This window comes from Sphaerodactylus townsendi, linkage group LG02 (genome assembly GCF_021028975.2).
Source record: "Sphaerodactylus townsendi isolate TG3544 linkage group LG02, MPM_Stown_v2.3, whole genome shotgun sequence".
NCBI lineage: Eukaryota > Metazoa > Chordata > Lepidosauria > Squamata > Sphaerodactylidae > Sphaerodactylus > Sphaerodactylus townsendi.
Window position 1 is genome coordinate 2,992,137 of NC_059426.1, and position 19,688 is coordinate 3,011,824.

At 48.3% G+C, this 19,688-nt stretch overlaps 1 protein-coding gene and 1 long non-coding RNA gene across 2 annotated transcripts in view; both read left to right on the forward strand.

The window, feature by feature from the left end:
- The window catches only part of ERBB4 (erb-b2 receptor tyrosine kinase 4), a 751,441-nt gene that overhangs the window by 18,953 nt on the left and 712,800 nt on the right, over window positions 1–19,688 (forward strand). The gene's annotated exons all lie outside the window — the stretch shown is intronic.
- Window positions 8,654–19,389, forward strand: LOC125425926. Its single transcript, XR_007243476.1, has 3 exons — window positions 8,654–8,864; window positions 11,232–11,234; window positions 19,378–19,389. It is a non-coding gene; the product is annotated as an uncharacterized LOC125425926 (long non-coding RNA).

Consider the following 19,688-nt stretch of genomic DNA (forward strand, 5'->3'; position numbering starts at 1 on the left):
TTATTTATTTATTTATTTTATTTATTTATTTTATTTATTTATTTTATTTATTTATTTATTTATTTATAGCATTTTATTTATTTATGGCATGTTTATTTATATATACATTTTATAAAACCCGCCCATCCCGAGAAGGAGGCCCTCTGGTAAGTACACAAGGCCAGACACAATATCATATACGATTGTCCAAACAACAATACACAGAGTAAATAAGTTAAAACAAATTAAAACAATTTACAAAATTCATAAAATAAGCAGCATCAATACAATATATATACCAGTGAGATTATAAAAATATGAAAGTATGAAAGTATGGCGCCCGAACCCAAGGCCAGGCGCCTTGTGATTTAGGCAGCCATTTTGTAGTTATGTCAATATATCTGTTGGTCCAGGGTCTCCTATTATTAAGAAACACATGGGACACCATGAGCCATACTCTTCCTCTTAGGTTGGTCTTCATACTTATGCTGATCTGTTTATTTATTTATAATATTTATTAACCACCTTTCTCCCTTGTGGAACTTGAGGCTGCTTCCAATATGAATAAAACATGAAAAGACATGATAAAAGCCATTGTAAAGGCTGTAAAAATAACAGTTCAAAGCTGAGGCACAATCTAAATGAATGAGTCTGGGTTTTTTTAAGGACTTCGGTGGCCAACTACCTGCCACGCAAGGGTTGGGATGTCTCACAAGGTGGGAGGAGTAACTGTCTCAGCTCTGAAATTCTGGGGGTGAGAGGCCCATATGGACACGTCAGGCGATCAGCAGAACTCCACGGGTAGGAGTAGCTTTGAGCCTCACACCGTCTCAGCCGCCTTCTCAGCCTTTCACGTCCGTGAGTCACAAAGCTGCCGAATGACTGCGAGACGCCTCTGTCACTGAAGCGCGGAAGAGCAGATTACTTCTTGAGGCAGGAGCGGCTGCCAAGGGGTGCCGTGGGCTGAACCTTCCGTGCTAGCGTGGCTGTCCTGGGATGCTTCTGATTAGGCCTCAACATAAATACTTAAAGGCTTACATTTCAAGTGTTGACTTTCATATAACCTTTATGAATATAAATATGTACTCGTAAATTCAACACAGAGGGGGGAAAATTGAAAGTGAAAGGTCCATTGTACGTCTTAATGAGAAAAGGAAAATGGAAGGTGAGTAAATGACCCAGTTTCCCTTAAGCTGGAAGAGTCACAATTTTGCCTTCCCTTTGCCAGATGTCCCTTGAAACTCCCTGGTAAATTGCATTGTTTCATGAGGGGCTATCAGGCGGCAGAATTGGCGCTCAGCCTCGACTGTGTAGCGAGGTCTGTAGGTGTAGAGCTGCCAACCTCTTGGTGGCGTAGGAGCAGCAGTGGCGTAGGGGCTAATAGCAGGTGCACTCTGATATGGAGGATCCGGGTTTGATTCCCAGCTCTGCTGCCTGAGCTGTGGAGGCTTATCTGGGGAATTCAGGTTAGCCTCTACACTCCCACACACGCCAGCTGGGTGACCTTGGGCTAGTCCCAGCTTCTCGGAGCTCTCTCAGCCCCACCTACCTCACAGGGTGTTTGTTGTGAGGGGAGAAGGGCAAGGAGATTGTCAGCCCCTTTGAGTCTCCTGCAGGAGAGAAAGGGGGGATATAAATCCAAACTCTTCTTCTTCTTCTTCTTCTTCTTGGTGGCACTTGGAGACTTCCTGCTACTAAAATCAGAGGTGTAGTGGGGGAAAATGGCAATTGGGGCAAAATGGCACCCCTGCCCCTCCATGAACCCCCACATCCCGTGGTAGCTAGGCCCCCCACGCCCCACTTACCTGAATCGGCAGCGGTCTCAGGCATCCTGGTAGGGCAGGACCGAGGGGTGCTCAGCTGCAGCCTCCGCTGGGCCTGGTGGGGTGGGGTGGGGCCAGGCCAAGGGGTGCCCTCTGGCAGCCCCACTAGGCCACTCCTTCAACCTCCATCGGCTGAAGGAGCAGCCTGGTGGGGCCGGGGCCGGCTGAGGAGGGAAGGGGGTGAGGCGTGGGGGTGATTTCACTCCCCTCCCATGGGCTCCATCCCCTCCTCCCCCGTAGCGACCTGGGAGCCGAGTTGGTGCAGGGGGGGAGGTGGGGGCTCTGCCCCTGACCAAAATTGATCTTCAGATGGCCAAAATTAGCTCCCCTGGACAAAATGGCAGCTTTGGAGGGTCTTTACAGCCAATGACATTATGCACCCTGCTGAGGCCTCTCCCCTCCCTAAATCCCACCCTCCGCTGGCCCCCCCTCCGAAATCTCCAGCCTATCCTGATTAGACAACAAACCTGTGGAATCCTGCCTGCAATTGTATAATCCTCAGTTGTGAACAGGGGACGGCTTGCTTGGATTCCTGCATCCAGGCACTGCCGCCAAATGGAGTTTGTCTTCCAGGTATAGCTCTTTGTCTCCAATCTTTCCACTCTTACATTTAGAACTACAAAATTCCATATCATTCTTCCTTTTCTAAATATTGGCTTTAAAAAAGTCAATGATTTGCAAAATACTTGATAGAAATGATTTTGTGTCCTTTTTTCCTTAAACCTGGGAAAGTGAGGATTCCCTGGGGGGCCTCATGGTGACCACACAGGTGAGACAAGATGGGCAGCCAATGTCAGGTGATAGCTGGTCATCTCCACTTCCCTCTGGGTGGCAGCGGGGGCCCTGCACCTTGAACCTGGAGGTGTGGCTTTCCCCAGCTCCTTCCTGGCTAGGAGCCTTCCTCTTGTGGCCCACGACTCTTGCCGCGGGCTCTAAAAGGAGGACTGGAATCCTTGTAGCTGGCCCCTTCTTGCCAGTAGCGAGAGCCTAACAGATCCCTGAAGTCCAGTGGGTGGTTTGTTTGCACCTGAGCGTCTCAAACATGTCTGAAGGTTTGCTCACAGCTGCCCCTGCCACGTCTGGTGGTGACAGGGTTGCCAATCCAAGCTGCATAAATTCCTGGAGATTTGTGGAGGGTAGAATTAGGGGAAGGAGTGAGGGAGGAGGCTGAAGGGGCCCAAACCCCCAGACCCAGGGGCTTGGTTGCCGGGGGGGTGGGGGGGTGGGGCTGATGCTAGGCAAACGGTAGCTGTGCCAGCATTTCAATCGCTCCCCAACTGGGAGGAGAAAATGACGCATTTGTGTGCGTGGTAAATGTCTGTGATTTGGCATTAACTTTTGCTTTCCTGTGATCATCATTCCTGATATGACTTTATATCATTGTATATCTTATTTCACAGATCCATAAACTTTAAAAAGTTTGCCTTTCAGATTTTATGTCATTCCTAACAGGGGTAGCGGTGCCAATTAATAATCCAATTTTCTGCTCCATATCTATCAGAACCGCATCCAATCTGTAAATGACTGTAAATTTATGTTTAATGATCCACAAATAGTTATTCGTTTTGATCTCTCTCCAAGTTTTCTTTTTTCAAGTAAGGCACTATGATCGTAGCCATACAGGCAAATCCTTAATTAGAGCTGTTAGCATCCCTCACGTTTGCCATTTGCCAAACCTTTTTGCCACAAGGACACCTGAAAGTGCCTGTTATATTTGTGTCCCTGTTGATCTGCATTGATGGCTCCATTAGCCTGTGTGGGACTAGAAAGAGGTTCTTTTGAAAGGCGCCACCGAAATTTAAGGTGAAACGTCCTGCTGAGTCACAGCCAACTCATGGCAATCCCGTGAAGCTCCATTTGATGGGGTGCTCAAGACAAGAGATGAGTCTTCCTCTCAGTGACATATTTGCCTAGGGTCATGGGGTACCCCATGTCCCCGGGCGCCCCCCAGTGAAGGTGCAAACATTCCAGTTTCATTTGTGTGGTTTTTGTATTAGTGTTTTTTCAGTTTTTGGCCTGTGGGGGCACAGTTTTTAGGCTAGCAGCACCAAAATCTCAGGGATTTTTCAGGAGACCCTCCTGATGATACCACCCAAGTTAGGCGAGGTTTGGTTCAGGGGGTCCAAAGTTATGGACTCCCAAAAGGGGTGCCCACATCCCCCATTGTTTCCAAGGGGAGCTAATAGACAATGGGTATACACCTTTGAGGGTCCACATGGTTTCAGAGGGCAGCCATGTTGGCCTGCAGTACAAGAACCAGATTTGATTCCAGCCTCACTTCATAGACCAGTGAGACTTGGGGGGCATAAACTCTCAGCTCCCTTCAAAAGATACCTGAAGTGGTGCCTTCCACTAAGACATTTTCAGAGCAGGGTCCTCAACCTGCTGGAGCCTTCGGAATTCTGGGCAAAAGCTCCGTGTGGTCCCAGACTGGCAGCCAATGAGGCCGTTTCAAAATGGACGATCTGACCTACAAGAAACAATACAAATCCTGTCAAACTTAAGGAGATTTTTGAGCACATTGTACAGTAATGACTTCCCTATGTCACATTTTGACGACATTGCAACTGTCCTGCCTGCTATTCACAGTTCTTTGCTTAAGCTCAGACCCCTTTAAAAAAAAATCTTTGGAAAATGTTAGATTTATGAACATTTTACCCTATATAAAATGTTGATAAATGTTTTATACATTTCACACAATTTTACACATATTACTCTATGTGATATTTTTAACGACATTGTATCTGTTTCTCTGCTTAAGCTCAGACTTATTAAAAAAAATCTTTGGAAAATGTTAGATTTATGAACCAAGCCAGAATTGCTGTTGTCCCATCTTGGATGGGACAGTCCCATAATGCCATAGCTTTACTATGGGCCATCCACTCCACCATGAACCGTCTAGCACACTGATGGCGAACCTTTGGCACTCCAGATGTTATGGACTACAGTTCCCATCAGCCCCTGCCATGCTGGCCATGCTGGCAGGGGCTGATGGGAATTGTAGTCCATAACAACTGGAGTGCCAAAGGTTCGCCACCACGGGACTCTAGCATAACAGCTGCTCTTCTCTGACAAAAGATGTATTTCCTTGGACAACTGGAAACACGCTGTTGTAGCAGTGTCTATTGGCTCCCAACAGCCTGAAGGAAAATTGCTTTATTTGCCAACAGTGAGTTCAGCATAATCACGTAGGGTACAGACTCTTTATCTCAGCTAGTAAAAGTTTCACCTTGTGAGGAAAGGCCTGCTTTAAATCAACCACAGCGATATCTGCTGTTTTTGAAATATTTTTTACTGTGGGGACTCTTTCCTTCACCAAGCACAGGTCTCCTTTACTGAATCGAAATTACCTATTGTTGTTTTCACATCACATTGGCAAGCGGAGAAGGTGACAGAGGCAGGGGATCGCTAGGGAAATAATCAGGAAAGCAGGAGAATCTCCAGACTGCTCCAGCTCCAAGATCCCCAACTTCACAACCGTCTCTCCTCCACTGGATCACATTTGGAACTCCTGTCTACTGGATAGCCCATGACGGCACCATGTGGCGAGACAGGGAGAGTCACTCAATAGCTTTGGCAACGCGGGGCCACTTGCCCTGGCTGCTCACAGGGCAGTGTGGGCTGAAAGGAAAGGAAGGCACTCCCACGCTGGCTGGGCCCCTGCCCCTTTCTCCCTGCCCTCCAAAACCTATTTCTGGCAGCCTGCGTGTTTGCGGGTGTGCAGACACAGATCCCGTTTGACAGCCCTGCGAAGCTGAAAGTTCGCAGTTCACTTAAGCCATATTGTTATTTAACACTCTTATGTTGGCCTCTGTTGGTCCATAATAACAACTGGAGCAACAATGCAAGCAGAATGGAATGTATGGAAAGGAAGTTGTCCAGGACAGGGGCGTAGGGGGAGAAAATGGCTCCCCGGGCAAAATGGTGCCCGGGTGCCTCCCGCCCCCACCCCCACCTCTACCCCTTCACTTACCTTTTTCTGCCACCTGAAAATGGTCCAGATCTGGCGAGGTGAGGCGGAGCGAGGGGGGAAGGGGGCAGGGGTGATTTTCCTCCTTCACTGGCATGCACCCGGTGCACAGCGCCCCCTCGCCCCCTTATAGCTATGCCTCTGGTCCGGGACAGGGCTGGCGTCAGGGTGCTCTGAGGCAGGCCCATCATCACAGACCTTCCTCCAGCTGTTAACCTCACCTACCATACGTCCTTGGCTCTCTCCCTGTGCATTTGCTTGCAAGCACTCCACCACCCCTCCTCCCAGCCTCCTAGCACGCATGGGCCACTGCATGCAGGCGTGGCATCACGGCAGCTCTCCTTATCGACCACAGCAGCTGCACGCAACAGCCAGTGCTGGTGAGGAAATGGTGTGAATGTCGTGCAGGAGGCCGTGAGTGCAGGTGATGGGTGGGAGGGCTGGTGAGAAGGGCAAGGATCAACAGTCAGGTGGGACAGGTAAATGGCTGGAAAGGGAGCCATGAAAGTCCTACCCAAAGGTATGTGGTGCGCTGCTGAGGCCTGCAGGCCAGGCGTGTGTGTGTCTAAGTAGGTGGCAGTTGCCCCCCACCCCCATTAAACTTTCCACTGGAAGCACCCGAATATATGCAAGTAACTTTTCATATTTCCAAGGTTCAAATTTTAGATAACCACAAAGTGAAATCCCTGATGAAAAACCATTCAGAATCTATGGCCAAGGGCTCAAAATGTGATGCAGACATATGGGAATTCAACCTAGAAGACGCAGGGCCTTCGCTCGTCACTTGACTTCCCCAGTTCACACACAAAGCTTTGGCAACTTATTCAAATGTGTGGGTGTGTCAGGAGCCTTATGGTAACCCAGTAGAGTTGTCAAGGCAAGATATGTTCAGAGGTGGTTTGCCATGGCGTTCCTCTGCATAACGACCCTGGAATCCCTTGGTTTGTCTCCCATCCAAATATTGGCCAGGATCAACCTGGGCCGTCCAGGTCAGGGCAATTCATTAACATCCCCAAATAATTAAACTAGTTCAGATTTCCAGTGCTGGCTAAGCTGAATCTCTTTTCAGAGGTTTGTATAATATACCGTATATACTCGTGTATAGAAGCTCGAAGCCCGCTTTATATAAATTCGAGGGGCACCTGATTTTTACCACAAAAAAAACTGGGAAAACTTATTGACTCGCGTAAAAGTCGAGGGTGGGAAATGCAGCAGCTGCTGGTAAATTTCAAAAATAAAAATAGATGCCAATAAAATTACATCAATTGAGGCATCAGTAGGTTAAATGTTTTTGAATATTTATTTCAAAGAAACACAGTAAACTGGCTCTGTAGAAATTGGAAAAGAGGGTCAACAAGAACAATATAGGTATCAACAATAACTTTTAAAAGTACAAAAACCTTTTAGCTCAACCAGCAACCAAGCTAAAACACAAGAGTTAAAAATCCTTCAAAGAGCTGGATTCCTCATCATCATCTGTCATGTCCAAATGTAACCCAACTTAGATTTGAAGAGGGAATATTATCAGAGAATGAAAAATCTATTAGCTTCCTGTTTTGTAAACAATGGGGGGATGGGGAACATCCCAACTTTGGGGGTCAATAACTTTTGGGATCCCCTGACCCAAACTTCACCAAAGAGCACTGGCTGGTGAGTCATAGAAAGAGAGACTCTCCTGATGGGACCAGCCAGGTTTCAGTGAAGTTTAGTTCAGAGGGTCCAAATTTATGGACCCTCAAAAGGGTAGCCCCATCTACTAATAGCTCCCATTGAAAACAATGGGGAATGGGGGCACCTCCTTTGGGGGTCCATAACTTTGGACCCCCAGAACCAAACTTTACCAAACTTGGCTGGTATCATCAGGAGAGTCTTCTGAGGGTACCCTGAAATTTTGGTGCCACTAGCATAAAAACCGCGCCCCCTGCTGGCCAGCAAAGTAAAAACACAATTTTTTTTAATGACCCGCATATAAGTTGAGGGGAGCTTTTTCAGCATTAAAAATGTGCTGAAAAATTCGACTTATACATGAGTATATGCAGTACTTCAAAAAATTGTAAGACATAACATAAAACCAGTCTAACAGTTGTGAAAGTGATTGTGCTAACAAATGAATACATTACCTATGATTATAAGGAGTAAAGATGATTCAGAGTTCTGGCTAAAGAGTTATTGCCTTATTATCCTCCTGACAGGTTTTTGGCTGGACGTGGAGTGGGTTAGCCTTGTTTGGATAAATGGTTGGGACTGTGGTCTGTAATGTTGCGTACAGCTTATTATAAGTTTGATCCTTTTATGTAACTTCTGTGTCACTTAATGTCTCATGTTAATAGTTAGGCTGGGCTTCAGTTCTTTCCAGTCGTTCCAGACTTCTAAAATCCTAATGCGTTGTTTATTGAACGCCTCCTTTTGTTGATTGTCCTGACTCCCTGTGTATAATCCACCTTGAGTCCCTGTGAGAAAAGACTACAAACAACACAGTGCAAAATCTACCCTGGGAAATTTGGGAAGTGGACTAATGTAGCCTTTCCCTCCGAATGCCGATGCCTGTGGCCTTCAGAGGAGTTCCTCAGAACCGGTCGGAGTGTTTTTAATGCAGAATTTCAAACGTTACCATAACCACAGACCTTTTCCCTGGGTAGTGACCTGCAGGCCTCTCTGTATTCATCAGGGCTCATTTCCATGAAAGCCTCCATTGGTTCCCATTTCTCAAGCTGCAATTTCCTTTCAATGGAAGTGGGGATAATGAAATCAGGCCCATTAGCTTTCCCTTTGTGATATGAGGGTACCTCTGCTTCAGGCATTCGGCACCTGGTCATTTTGGTATGACTGTGATCCTTTGTGTCAGCTTTGGAATGGCCACATTTCCTCCGAGTTTGTCTCCCTCCCCCTCTCCTTGATTCAGAGTATCCAGATGTTTCACTTCCAGCCCATACGTGTTTCTATCATCTACTTAAAATTGACTGCAGGTGGAAATGAATATTTTAATTATAATTACGTCTGCATAAGTGACTGTCATTTTGCTCTTAAATACCTTTTTATCTCTATTCCTGACCTCTCGTGGAGAGAGAATGGAGAACTGTGAAAAGTATAATGTGAGCGTGCTTTTCAACATGGAAAGTCTGGATGAAAGTGGAGATAGCAGCAGGGAAATTGAGGCAGAAGAAAGGAAAATGGACAGAAAGGCTCCTTCGGCCCTCATGCGCTTATTTCCATCAGCAAAATGCCACAGTGGAGTCTGAACTCAGAGAAGCATCTGCTGTTCACTTGCAAGGGAGGGAGCAGGGCAAGTAGGGCAACCTCTTGGCCACTTGGAAATCGAGTGCCAGAGACGCCCGATCCTGGGAAATTCCTGCACTTCCACTGCTGGGAGAAAGAAAGAAAGAAAAGAAAGAGGTTAAGTGGAAAAGGCAACATGGTGCCTCAGGTGGAAGCCCCTGGAAAACACTCCAGACTCCTCGGGGGCCTCCACTTGTCTGAAGCCACTGTGGCAAACCCTGGAGAAGAATTTTGATAAGGTGTTGCGGTAACACTGGAGCTCACCCCGTCTGTGAAGCCTTCTCCTAAAACTGCCCAGAGGGGGTCACGCAGCAGCAGGCTCTATTGCTGTCTTTTTACGGCGTTTTGCTTCAGGAAACGGAAAGGCGGCCTCTGAGCTCCTGAACTGAATGGTGGCCATGCCAATCTGTTGTGCGGTTAGAAAAAGGTCTGATGTAAGTCCCCCTCTCGCCCAAGAAGCAAGAGCCAGTTATTTCAAATGGTAGTGGAAAAGCTTAAGTCAGGTTACAGAGAATTTTTCTCAAAATTTCCACAGACTCCATGAAATATCTTGATACCTGGTCCAGCCAGTGGCGGCGTGTGTGTGTGTGTGCTGCCCAGATCCACCTCTTCCCCTCACTGGCGTTATGAGAGTTTGAAGGGTCCTATTGGGCTCCTCAGCAAAGTGACTAATAATGATTCATTCTCTGTATTTCACTTTTCATTTCACTGGGGTGGTGAGCGCCATGAATCAAGATTTGGGCTCCCCATTTGCCCACTTAAGAGCAGGTGCACTCTAATCTAGAGAACCGGGTTTGATTCCCCGCTCTGCCACTTGAGCTGTGGAGGCTTATCTGGTGAACTAGGTTTGACTGTGCACTCCAACACATGCCAGTTGGGTGACCTCGAGCTAGTCACAGTTCAGAGCTCTCTCAGCCACACCAGGTGTTTGTTGTGGGGGGGAAAGGAGATAGTAAGCCCCTTTGAGTCTCCTTACAGGAGAGAAAGGTGAGGTATAAATCCTTCTCATTCTCCTCCTCCTCCTCCTCCTCCTCCTCCTCCTCCTCCTCCTCCTCCTTCTCCTTCTTCTCCTCCTCCTCCTCCTCCTCCTCCTCCTCCTTGGTGGGAGGAAACCAGTCAGCCAAATGGGAAGGCACAGTTGTCATCCTCACATGATAACACACATTCCCGTACCAACTGGAAGCAGTGGGGTTCTGCCGGGGGCCAAAAACCAAGTGCTCGGGTGTCACCTCAGCACAATGTCATTGCTTCCATCTTGCAACAGAAGATATGTCATTCTGCAGGGACAGTGATCCCCCGATAGATTCCCACCTCCCTCATTTCCCCCTGCTCTCTCTCTCTCTCTCTCTCTCTCTCTCTCACACACACACACACACACACACACACACACACACACACACACAGAGAGAGAGGGGAAGAGCTGCACTCGCATCCAGTATATCCTTAAAGCCCGGAATGAGTTTGGAGGGACCAGCTGAAGAGAGGCAGAGCAGCTCCCTGCACCGGAGGCTCAGACCACAAACATCTGGCTGCTCTCCAAGGTGCTGCTGGACTCCAGTCTAGCACAGAATCTATTGCAGCAGAAGGACACGGCCGTTTCTTTCTGTGCTTTAAAGAAGGAGGCCAGCCACAGAGCTGTGCCGGGGCGTACCAGCCACGGGGACATCTGGTGTCACATGTCCCCGGGCGCAGGCCGGTTAATCGTGGGGGGCGCAAAATTGCCCCCTATACCCCCCTGCTTCCCCCCCCATGCCACTGAGCAGCCAGGCTGGGAGCAGCTGGGCCAGGAGCCTGCCGCGGGCCGCCCGGGACCAACTGCTTCAGGCTACTCCTCCTAGCCCAGCTGCTCTTTAGCTAAGGTAAGTAGGGCACCGGGGGGGGGGGGGGTTGCGTGGGGACGCCCGGAGCAGGTGTTGCCCTGGGCGCCATTTGGCCGAGATCTCAGTCCCAGAATCTGCAGTCCTGGAACATGAGAAATAATCGCACGATTTGGGGGATTCGGACGAAGCCATTTTTGCCTCACTGCTCTTTTCCACCCGCCCCTGGTTCAGAGCGGCTGCTGGGTCAGGCAGTCCAGAAACGGAGGACTAGTTCGGGCTGCCCCTGGCCAGGAAGCCTGGCAGCCAAGAGGAGAGCCTATTGCTGGAGAGGGCTGCCAGAGGGCCCTTCAGTGCAAAAACAAGACAGTTTGCTGGGGAGCGCCTCTGGAATGTGACAGTTTGAAAAGAGCACTTCCTCCTCTGCGCTGCCCGGGCTGCTGACACTATAGCAGGACAGACACGGCGAAGCAAAGCTGGTCGCTGTCATGTTGCTGTTCCCTGAATCCATCCTTTAGGACACAGGTGTCAAGCTCGCGGCCCTCCAGATGTTATGGACTACAGTTCCCATCATCCCCTGCCAGCATGATGCTCACAGGGGATGATGGGAACAGTAGTCCATAACATCTGGAGGGCCGCGAGCTTGACACCTATGCTTTAGAAGCATCACCTATGCTTTCGGACACCTATGCCCCCCCTCCTTCTCTTCTCCACCTTTGGGTCTCTTGTCATTTATGAGACCCTCTCTCCCCCCCCCTGGGAGGGTTTTAATGAGTGTTAATGCAGACATTGTTTGTTATTGAGTGCTGCTTTTAAATTGTTTTAATGTATTTAAGGATTATTGTATATATGTGTTTATGTTGTTCACCACCCTGAGCCCTTCGGGGGTAGGGCGGTACACAAGACCAAATAAATAAACAAACAAACAAACAAATAATCAATCAATCAATCAATCAATCAATCAATCAATCAATCAATCAATCAATCAATCAATCAATCAATCAATCAATCAATCATGAGGTATGCAGGGCCAGCCTGGGTAGTTGTGAAAACATGCGCCAACTATGGCTGGGAGTGTTTGGGTTCTGTATCCTGTTGACTCAGGCGCAGTATTGTGGAATCCACAGATAAACGGGGCCAGAAGTTGGCTCCTTGGTGTACAGCAGGGGTCCCCAGTCATTTTGAGCTCGCAGGGCCCGTGGGCATTCTGACGCAGGGTGGTGGGTGCAGCTGAAGTGGCTGCCGCACAGTGGGCCCGGCCTCAAAACATCAAAGCATGAGGGTGTGCATAACTAGTAATAACTGTCCAGCATTTCAGGCAGAACCTCTCCTTTTCAAAGTGATTATGCTGTTTCAAAATATCTTCTTGCACACGCCTTCAGTCATGCAGTAAAAATACTTGCGCTGCAGTAGCTGCGTTGCCGAAACAATGTTTCTCCTTCAATCAAATCTCCAAAGGCCAATCAGAAGTTGCGCTGCCCTGCCTGGGCCCACCTACTTTCTGAAAACAATTGGTGGACACCAAGGAAATGGTCCGAGGGCACGTTGGTGCCCATAAGCACCATATTCTGGACCCGAAGAAGAAGAAGAGTTTGGATTTGTATCCCCCCTTTCTCTCCTGCAGGAGACTCAAAGGGGCTTACCCCTTATATCCTTGCCCTTCCCCCCTCACAACAAACACCCTGTGAGGTAGGTGGGGCTGAGAGAGCTCCGAGAAGCTGTGACTAGCCCAAGGTCACCCAGCTGGCGTGTGTGGGAGTGCACAGGCTAATCTGAATTCCCCAGAGAAGCCTCCACAGCTCAGGCGGCAGAGCTGGGAATCAAACCCGGTTCCTCCAGATTAGATACACAAGCTCTTAACCTCCTACGCCACTGCTGCTCTGGATTTTTTACCCCGTTTTACTCTCCTGTAAGAAGACTCAAAATGGCTCAAAATCACCTTTCCTTCCCCTCCCCACAACAGACCCCTTGGGAGGCAGGTGGGGCCAAGAGAGTTCTGAGAGAACTTTGACTGGCCCAAGGTTACCCAGAAGGATTCATGAGTAGGAGCAGAGAAACAACTACAGTTCACCAGATAAGAGCCCGCCAACTCATATTGGGAGGGGGGGGGGATCAAACTCCATTCTCCAGATTGGAGTTCAAGTGCTCTTAACCACGGTGCCCGGCTGGCTCTCTTGGCATCTGGCATCGTATCGGTTCTTGAGATCAGGAGATCAGGGGAGCAGCTTTGATCCTTGACAAATGGCAGCTGGAAGGAGCATTTTTTACGGCATAGAAGATTAACCTGATCATTTGAAATGTTGAATAGCGATCGAATGTGGGTGGGCCTATTGAGCGTAGGCAGTTTGTATAATAAAAAAACGTTTGTGATGGTTTAAAATACTTTAAAAAACAGACGACATAATATGAGAGATGGAATGTGAGAGTCAAAATGTTGTAATATTAAGAACTCTCTATATATTCAAAGTGTTTGCTTGCATAACTACATAGAATGTCTACTTTTGAGAATCTTTTTAAAAAATGTAGTGACTTTTAATTCAAATAATGCCATTATTCATGTGCATAATTTAATCCTGCAGGCTGCTGTTAATTAGTAGTGATTACTCAGGTACACTTATGGTATGCTTGGTTGTAGGGGTGAGCCCGCGAACCCAGCAGAGTCTCAGAAAGTACACAGGAATGCCTGCGCCATCTGTCCCCTTCTGGGTGCACACACACACCCATCACGAGATCCCCCTGACTCACAGGTCGCCTGAGTCATGGGTCACAAGACCCCCAGATGTGGAATTGACCTAGACAGAGACGTTTCTTCCTGCACGTGCACTGCCCCCACAGGCTATGAATTGCGCAACCTTCTCCCGCTCTCCCGCCTTCCCCAAACCCTAATAAAAGGTGCCAGGGACCACGGTACAGCAGATTAGCCAGATCCACGGATCGCACTAGCCTGCCGCTGGCTTCTCTCCACCGGATGATATCGGTGCGTCTTGTCTCTTCATTGCGTCTGCCGTAACGACTTCACTTGGTATGCTAAGAAGCAGCGGCATTACTGCCTGCCATGACCACCGCAGGTGGGCATTCATCACCCATCAACTCCCTCCTGGTGCTCCAAGCCCTGGGGTCCAGATCTACCTCTTCCTACCTTCCCTGGCTTTGCAGCCTCCCCTCCCCCGGCCCAGACTCAGATCTGCAGAGGAGGCAGGATGGTGTCCTCCCCCCCCCCAATTGACATGCACACCTCCCTTCACTCCAGCAAGCAAGACAGCCTTGTCACCCAGAATGAGGAAGGCAGCTGGTCCATCGGGCGGCCTGGGGGCACCCCAATGTCCTCTCTGGGGGGGAGGGTAGAAGAAAGGGGGGAAAGGAAGGGAATTCCAGGGCGCAAGGCTGCCAGGTCAAACCTCCCCCTGGTGGCCTCAGGGCACCCCAGCATCCTTGCTGGGGGGAAGGAGGGAAAGGAAGCAAGTATGCATTAAGGTTGCGCACAGATTTTAATTGCTGAAAATCTTGTTAGGATTGAGGCACCTCTGCAACTTCAAATTGGCAGCAGACGTAACACTGTCGTTAAATGTTACAGTGGTGGGACGATTACTGATCTCTTTTAAAAGTCTAGAAAAGCCGTCCCGTGATGCAGAAAACAGGGGGCAGGTAAAGGGTGCGGAAAACTTCCACGTGGCTGCATTTGCAGTTCAGAAATGCAGAGCACGGAAGGAGCCAGGATTCCATTTGGATTAGTTACCCTTCCGCTTTGCATAACCGGGGAGGGGATTCGGAGGGGATGGGGGTTTCCAGAGTTCTACGGGCACATTCATTGGGTGGTGGGAAGCGCCGTCCAGCTGTGGCCAATTCCCAGCAGCCTCATTTCCCCACTACGCAAATATCTGCTGATTGTAAGTGTGCATTAATAAGCACCATGTAAAGTTTCTGGCTTCCACTCCACATCTTTTGCCTGATAAAGGATTCTGTGTAGAAAGCTTTCATATTCTTATCTTAGCAGAGTTGAATGCAAAGCAATTGTCACCCTGCCTTACCTACTTTGTATCGTTTTGTAAATGAGCTGACTGTGTGTAGCAATTGACACTCAGCTGTTTAATTATTATGCCATAAACATCATTATCACAGAGCATTTGCATACATTAAGAAGACAGATGGCTGTTTTCTAGTAGCCAAGTTGAAGTTTGCTGTTTGAAATAACTAATCGGGATGGAAGGGGCAGTCCATATGCACAATGACAACATTATAGAGCGTGAAGCAAAGATGACCAGAGGGCGGGAGGGAAGCCAGTGGCTACCACATCACTGCTAGGAAGAAACTGGATTGTGCCGCCGACTTCTCAGTATTTGATTTCACTCTCCACCGCGTGTTTTGGTTTAGCACTGGTCTGAGCATTTCAGCCCTTGGAAATCTGAGTATATTGCTGTGCAAATGTCATCTGTCCTTCCATGTGTGGGTTAAGTTCCTTCCAATTTATGGGTGTCAGGAGGCACTCCAGTCAAAAATTGAGACTCGTGGAAGGTTCAGGAGCTTTATTGAACTGTCGGGACCTTCGCTGCAAGAGGGCAGAGCTGGGACCCCGGCTCCTGCAGCCGGCATATATCGCCCGAGTCTCCTGCTTTTCCCCGACTCCCCCTTCCCACCTGTTCCCACAATAGGATGAATAAGAGAAGCGCAGTATTTAGGTCAGTGTTGCTACGTGTTCCAAGATTCAAGGATGCGCCCTAGTCTCACTCCTGCCCCAGGGAGCGGAGGAAGAGGGAGGCCCACTTCACTCGTTACAAGCACGGCGATTGAAACAGGATGGCCCGTGAACATACAGATAGCAGCAAGTGCAAGTGTGCCCTTGGAGCCAGCCCATTGATGCCAGGCCTGACGATGGGGCCCTATGAATTAATGGCCTCCAAAGCACCCCACCATTAACAGCCTCACTCAGGTGTTGCACAACGGGGGCCGTGGCTTCCCTGGTAGAGTCCCTCCATCTCACGGGGGGTCCTCCTCTTTTCCTGCTGCCTCCCACTTTCCCTAGCATGACGGTCCTTTCCGGGGACTCCTGGTTTCTCATGAGGTGGCCAAAGTGCAAGAACCTCAGTTGAGCCTTTTTAGCTTCGAGGGCAGAGTTGCCAACATCCAAGTTGTGCTGCCCTCCAAGTGGCTGCTGGAGATCTCCTGGGATTACAATGGATCTGCAAGCAAAAGAGATCAGTTCATGTGGAGAAAATGGTCACTTTGGAAGGTGGGCTCTATATGGTGTCAGACCCCACTGAAGTCCCTCCCCTCCCTAAACCCTGCCCTCTTCAGGCCCCATTCTTTCAATCTCTCAGTATTCCCCACCTGGAACTGGCAGCCCTGCTCTAGGGAGAGTTCAGGCTTCATGTGATCTAGTATACATTTATTTGTCTTTTTGGTGGTCCGTGATACCCGTAAAATTTTCCTCCAACACAGAGGCGTAGCTGGGCCAGAGTACACACTCTGTGTTTTCCACCCCCCACCCACACCCCCCCCGTGGTGCCCTGCCCCCCTGCCCCCCACACTTACCTTACTTCAGCCTGGAAAAGCGGCTATTCCCTTCAGGCTGAAAAAAGCCTGGTGGGAACTACACTTCCCATGAGACCTTGGGGCTCGCAAGGTCTCCTGGAAAATGTAGTTCCCGCCAGGCTGTTTCCAGCCTGAAAGGAACAGGTCACTTCTCCAGCCTGCACTGTTTCAGTAAGGTAAGTGTGGGGGCAGGGGGTGCCGTGGGGGGAGTGGAGTGGGGCAGCGGGGCGATTTTCTACCCCCCGAGGCATGCACCAGGTGCAGCGTGCACACCCCTTTCCGCTGGTAGCTTCGCCTCTGCTCCACACTACCTTTTGAATGGATCAACTTTCTTTCTCTCAGCTTTCTTCATTGTCCAACTTTCACATCCACATATTGTGATGGGGAATACTATACATGAATTAACTTGATATTGGTCACCTGCAACACATCCTTATCCTTACATATCTTTTCTAGCTCTTTCATGACTGTTCTTCCCAGCCTCAATCTCTTTTTATCCTTCTGCAGCCTTTTAAAAAACGCACACAATAATTATGATGATAATTTGGATTTATGGCATATATTTGTTCACATTAGTTATTCTGTGCAGGCAGCTCACAAGTTGGCCAATGGAAACTGCACAGATGCCTCTGTAATTTCTTGTAATCCGCATTTTGGCATGATTGTATTTATAGCGCCATCGCTCACCAGCCAGTATCAGCAACTATATGCAATCCCTTGCACATTTAACAATAGTTTTAAAATCCTTAATAAAAAACAAGAAAGCCTTTAAGTGACATCACATTTTACTTTCAGTGTCCCTTTGACATACTTGCTGGTTTTCTGAGATGATTTGGTCTGCAGTAAAATGCACTTTAGCAAGCAGCAATGAGTGGCAGAAGAGACTCGCAGCAGCAGAGAGGCACAGCCAGGCTTAGAGCTATCCCGTGTGCCATGACACCACCAGTAAAGGGAATGAACAGGACTGCTGGCTGATTCCAGGTTTTCCTTCTCTTTACCCTTCATTTTAGGACAGGTATCATGCTATCTCAAGTAGGGCACCATATCTAGCTTTGGGTACAAGCCAAGTTTGAAACTAGAAGTCTAAACGATTCAATATTCGTAAGCCACTGTGAGCATTTCTGTTATTCAGGATAAAAATGAAATGTTGTTACTACTACCGGTGATGATGTTGCCTTGTCAATAACTAAAAAGGGGCCCCTGTGTGATCATCACAGCTGAAACAAAAGCTCTCCCAGGTTATTTTTTTTGCCTTAGATATTGAGATTTAAGAAGAAAACAATTTCCTGTGGTCAAATCCTCCCCTGCTCTTTTTGTGGATGTCGGTGACAGCCACTCTTCCCTATTTTAGTTGGGGTTTTTTTTTACAGCTTTCTCTGTTGAGTGTCAACAATGGGTCTGTTCAGACATGCCATTGAAGGCAAATGGGTAAAGACCAGGTTCAGCCGTACTCACCTGAGAGTAATTGATCAAAAATTCTAATAACTTAGAATATGAACCCTCAACAATCTGATAAGGATCACGAACATTATGTATCCTTTGATATGGTATAAACGTGATCAAATAGATGGACGCAATTACACTGACACCCTCTGAATTCTTTACCATGCCAGGTGACACAGGAATAGATTCAAGCAGTTTTCCTACTGGTGTGAAAGGAAGGGGAACTTCTCACTATCAAAATGGATATTCAGGTGATCCTTGACATACACTTGGTGAATGGGCCTCTAGAAGAGAGCGGGATTGGGTGAGACAGTGGAAAATGCTAGCTGGATCCAATCTGGTATTCTTTGACATGCGCATGCACACACATGCACTCACACACACACGGAACTCAATCGCATCCCACAGTTTCTGGAGAAGATCCAGAGAGGCAGGGCTGAGGGCATGTCTGTAGCGAGAAGGAATCAGGACTGGGGTGCTGCCGGACTGCCATCGCTGGTGGTGCAGCTCAGAAATCTGTTTCAGTTACACCCGTGTGAATTGAACTGGGGAGTCTTTATTTTTGCACTGTTTTCTGTGTCCTCACAGCAGACGAATGAATTTTTGCCATCATGTTTTGCATCAGTGGCATTAGAAGGGTGTCTAGTCCATGAACGAAGGAAAATGGTGTAACAGAAAGAAGGCCATTAGGGGACAACAGTACGGTCAGTGGGAACAAGGAGAAAGTTCAGCATGACTGTGTAGGAAAAGAAAAGAAACTGGGGTGCTACGCAGCAGGTCACCTGCCTCCACAGGTTGTGTTTGGACAAAGTCCAGCCACAAAGATTGTCAGCTCTGGATTGGGGCATTCCTGAGGGACCTCAGTGGCGAATAATTCCATGGAGTCCACTGTCCCAAGAAGCTATTTTCTCCAGGGGAACTGATTTCTGTAGTCTGGGAGATTGGCAAACCTGTGAAAAGTCCTTGAGGATTTCCTGACTGCAGGCCAAAGCTGTTTTTCTGCGGCAGGGCTCATTGGCTGCTGCAGAGGAAGAAATTTCTTCTCCGTGACTGCTGCGTCATTGTCCTTCCTGCGGGCATTGCAGTAAGTTCTTCATCAACATCATAATGTGGGGAAGAGGGAGAAATGGGTTGAGAAGGTGAAGTCTTGTCCTAACCTTCTTTATTTAATTACTTTGAAAAGAAATGCCAGCAGTCGTGTACCTGCAGCACAGCATAACTGGCAAACGCACAGATAACCAGAAAATTACCTATATTGTAATATTCATCGTAGCATGAACAGATTTTCAAAAAACCCAACACAGAACCCTGCTCCAGACCAGAACAACCTCGAAGTGGATTTTTTACAAGTGAGATACCACATTTGAAGCATGCCAAATGTTAAAGCGACAGATGGCAGGAAGTTTCCTACATGGTAACCTTTGTAATTTTGCTCATAGGGAATTCCATCCAGGGAAAGAAAGCAAGTCAGGATGGGGAAATATGGCACACGCACTAAGATCTAGTGAGCAGCTTAAACAAGGAGCCCTTAAGAAACCAGCTCTTTGCAGGTGTCATGATTCTAGGGCGGGAAGCTTTCGGGAGGCCTATGTTAAAGTTGCTAGAAGGCTGATATTTCCCAGGTACCAACCTGGCCTTGTGATTGGTAAAAGAGGATTTGCAAGGAAGACTAGGGCCAATCGGGGTGAAGAGGTGGTGCCTGGGAAGAATACATAAAAGGGAGGATGGTGCAGTCCTTCCAGAACAGAAGGTGGCTGGACACAGCAAAGATGGACATATTGGGGGGTTTATTAGTTAGTTTACTGGCCTTTACTGTTCTCAACCAATGAATATACCAATTGTATCTAGGGT